This window comes from Capra hircus, chromosome 18 (genome assembly GCF_001704415.2).
Source record: "Capra hircus breed San Clemente chromosome 18, ASM170441v1, whole genome shotgun sequence".
NCBI lineage: Eukaryota > Metazoa > Chordata > Mammalia > Artiodactyla > Bovidae > Capra > Capra hircus.
The window spans coordinates 14,988,602-14,992,725 of NC_030825.1; the positions used below are offsets into that span (position 1 = coordinate 14,988,602).

At 58.8% G+C, this 4,124-nt stretch overlaps 1 long non-coding RNA gene across 1 annotated transcript; it reads left to right on the top strand.

Moving 5' to 3' along the window:
- On the top strand, positions 620 to 3,413 carry LOC102168756. Its single transcript, XR_001919576.1, has 5 exons — positions 620 to 804; positions 1,127 to 1,212; positions 1,675 to 1,735; positions 1,850 to 2,312; positions 2,866 to 3,413. It is a non-coding gene; the product is annotated as an uncharacterized LOC102168756 (long non-coding RNA).

A 4,124-nucleotide genomic window follows, 5' to 3' on the forward strand; every position in this document is an offset into this window, starting at 1 on the left:
GATGTTCACTGATGTTCACGCTGGGTGAGTGGCCAGGGGGAGGGGGAGGGGCACGAGGGACCCTCTGGTGAGGGACACAGCCTCTGTCTCGACAGGGTGGGGTCACTCAGGGGGGTTGCCTTCATCAAACTCCTCGATGGGTACCCTTACAGTCTGTGTTTTGCACGAGTAAATTTTCCCTAGAAAAATACAAGCGAACGTTGAAGTCTAGTTGGAGCAGTGCGGCTGAAGTGTTCAGGGATGGTGCATCGGGATGTCTGCCATTTTCCTCTGAAGTGCATCAAGAAGTGAGACAGATCCACAGGCCGCTGGAGGGGTGGGACGTGACACGCCGGCAAGGGTACAAATGGCACAGGCTGCGACCTCAGGTGGCAAATCCGTGGGTGCTCCCTGCCACGCTTTCAGCTTGCTCGTGCCTGGGGAAGCAGGAGGACTCTGGGCGGAGCCATGGGGACTGGTGTGTGGGCTGTCGTGTGGCCTGATGAGGTATGTGGGGTCTCTATGGCTTCCCCAGGTGCCTTTTCTGCTGCCTGTCCAGAGCCACAGTCTCAGGTGCGCTGATGCGCGGGGGCTCCAGGGGCCTTGGGTGGGGGCGCTGACCCCAGCCTGTGGTCCAGGCATGTGGACTCACAGCCCCGAGAGGCACTTCGGGATGGTGCTCTGGGCAGGCCTACCCCCTTCGCCCAACCCCATCCCCTCGTGGAGAAGTTTGCGTTTCTTGCTGACCAACGGGGTCCTCATCATCCCTCTAAGGACCGTCTGCAACCACAGGGCTGTCAGCACCCCTGGCAGCGCCAAGGGAAGGTCGAGGGTTACCTGTGCCGACTAAGATCCCGCAGCAGGACTGAGCTTGGTGTGGGGGCCCAGTCTAATGGGCAGCGTTACAGCCGCCTCTGGTCACCTTCTCCTGGCCCTGGGGCCCAGGGAGCTGAATTCTGACTCCAGAGTCACTGTGGCTGCCACCAGGGGCCAGAGACCACACTTGTAGAAATAGCTCTTTTCCTGAACTTTAAAATTTTATTTTGTTGTCCTTTTCCACATTTGAAGAGGTTGTTTTGAGCAAACCCAGAGAACAATCTCATTCACAGACTCTAAGCATTAGGAGGGCCACTGGTTACACCCACAGGACAGTCCAGAGGCCTTTGAGGCAGAACTGGGCCAGATCCCGACCTCCTGGCATCAAGGCCAAGGAGCTCAGCCGGGTCAACTTTGGTGACAAGTGACAGCCCACCTGAGGCAGCCTGGGCAGCAAGGGAGCTTATTGACCCAGATGGCTGACCTACCCAGGTGCGGGTACTGCTGGACTCTAAGGCCAAGTAACGCCTTTGGGGTTTGGCTCTTCTTCACCTGCCACGGCACTTTGCTTGGGCCACACCTCACCACAAGGGCCAGGGGAGGACCAGGCACCTGGTTGCACCAACCTGGTGGTCAGGGTGGAAGGGCTGCCTGGCTGAGTTCAGGCCAAGGTCAGGCCACTTCTGCATCTGGGCAGGGTCTGCTTTACCCACCAGAGGGATTGAGTGTCTGGCGGGGCTGCAGCCACAGAAAGGGCCATGGCTGCAGGTGTCCACAGCCTGGACTCCTAATCTGGCAGACACAGAGCTTCCTGCTGCCTTGCAGGGAGGCCCTGTGTCCCGGCATCACCCTCGGGGAACCTGTGATGTGGAACGCCAGCATTTCATCATCTATTTTTGTCTTATTTCCGACCGTCTACACCTAATGCCTGGTGGTCCGGGTCAGTCAGCCAGATGGAATTCTTTTCCTGGGAGGCCAGGATCCTGGGGAGGAGGGATTTGTCCACATCACGGGCCCCTCCAGCTACTCCCTAAGCACCCATCCTTACCCACAGAGCCCTTCACAGGTGGACTCAGGATTCAGCGCCCCCCCAACACACACCTGACAGAACCAACCTGCCCCTCGGGGTCCTGGCTGCTGCATTGTCGAGAACTCGGTCTGCAGGTGGCGGTCGGGGCTTTCCACACCTGCCTGCTTGCCATGAGCTCACTCGACACGTCCCCTTCCCCATCCCCTCCCCATCACACCTGTCTGTCCACAGAGCAGGTGCCCACATACCATCCTCTGCCTGTCACACCTGTCTGTCCACAGAGCGGGTGCCCACATACCATCCTCTGGATGCTGGGCATGCAGGGGCTGATCTGGGCTGTGGACGACAGCTGCCCCTCCCACACTCACCTGGCCTGGGCCCCTGCCAGGGCTGTGTCTTCAGCAGCTGTGGGGTGTGGGGGTGTGGACACAGTGCCAGCGAGAGGCCATCGCTCAGCTGGGCTGGAACGAAGACACCCAGGACACAGGTGAGCTGCTGAGCTGGGAGGGAATGAAGCATCCCTTCACACTGACCACGGCTCACAGGCCGCAGCTCAGGCCTCATAAGGCCGTGTGGACTGGGCCCCTGCCCGCCCCCCCCATTTCCTGTGAGGGTGTATCTGATGCTGTCGAGTGGACACATGCAGTCTCTGGGCAGCGACGTGTAGAAGTGCCCACAGCCCAGCCAGGACCCAGGCGTCCCCACCCCTCCTCACCCCTTGGGAACGCCCCACCCTGGACTTTGCCCCAGAAGTAGGCGTGTCCTCACACCTTTCTCAATCTCTTGCTTTCCTTTGGGGTTTTAGCATATATATAGCGTGCCTAAGTCCTACAGCTCGCCTTGCTTGTTTTTGAGTCTTACAAACATGGTGTTAGCTGGGGTGTGTCTTGTTCCGTGGCTGGCCCTGTTCCCCTGAGTGCTCTGTTTCTGAGCCGCGTCTGGGGCAGTGTCCGAGCTGGGGGCCTTCTGTTTCCACGCTGCTGGCCCTCCTTTGTGTGCTGGGCTCACTCTTCACTCTGTTCTCCCGTCCACGGATGCAGGGGAGCGTCCAGGCTTTCACCACCAGCAAAGCCACCACGAAAGCCCCAAGCCCCTGGAGTTCAAAGGTTTCTCCATGCAGCACGCACGTGGGTGCCACTCGTGGATGGAGGTCGGGCGTGCACAACCGCGCCAGCCAAGCTGTGTGCTCCCGCGGGTGGCACCAGCACCCACGCCTCCAGAGGGCAGCCCGCCCCCGGCACCCCCGCACTGGCTGGTCTCGTCAACCGAGTGGTGGCAGGGCCGTCTCTCGCTTTTCCTTCAGTTCTGTTATCACTATTATAAATGCACATACTGAGACCATGGAACAGATCTGAGTCTTGCGCAGGAAAGCCGCGTCCCTCCCAGGGTGCCTCCCCGCGGCCCCGCTGTCCTGTGTGATCAGGCTCAGTCCATGGAGCTGACTCGGGCCCCCACGTCTCCCAGGACACTCAGGTGCTTCCGCTCTGGATGTCCTGTTTCAGGCCCAGGGGTGCCCTGTCCACGCTCGGTCTCCTGGCCCACGGTGAACCCTGCCCACAGTCAGCATTGACTCCACAGGGATCACAGGCCACGATTCACTGCTGAGTTTGTTGTAGATCATAATAGCCTTCCTTACTGCATATTTTTGTTGCAAGTGTCTTGGGGGGCTTGTAGGCTGGCTTGCTGTTCCACAGACCGACCCCCAGTGTAACCCCACCCTCTCTCCCCGTCATGTGAGTCTGCTAACAGTACTGCGCGTGTACGCACACGCGCACACGGTCATCTGCCCTTCGTCCCTCATCTGAGCCTTCTGCTGCCGCCATCGGGGCTGCATGTCCTCCGTGCCCGGTGCCTGAGGGAGGTTCCGGGAATCCCCTTCCTCCTGGGGGTGCGTCTCCGCCTTCCTCCAGGGCTGGGTCCCTTTTTTCCGAGATCCTTTCTTGGTTTGCTCTCTTTCTTGGTGCACTCCCTCGTCTTCCTGGGAGTAAAGTGAAGTTTACTCCTTGTGTTCCTGGAGCTCGCCCTCCAGCACCTTCCTGAGAAAAGACGCCGGGGAGGGACCTGTCCATTTTGCTCTGTTGCTCAAGCTCCTTGGTGGCAGGACTTGCTTCTGATTCATCATGAGCACCTTTGTTCACTGCGTTTCTCTTGCCTGGAACATCAACTCCTCTCTTCCACCCATTCAAACAGCTCTTTAATAAGATAGAGCACATATATACAATGGAATATTACTCAGCCATAAAAAGGAACTAAATTGGGTCATTGGTAAAGATACGGATGGACCGCATCTGTCAAACAG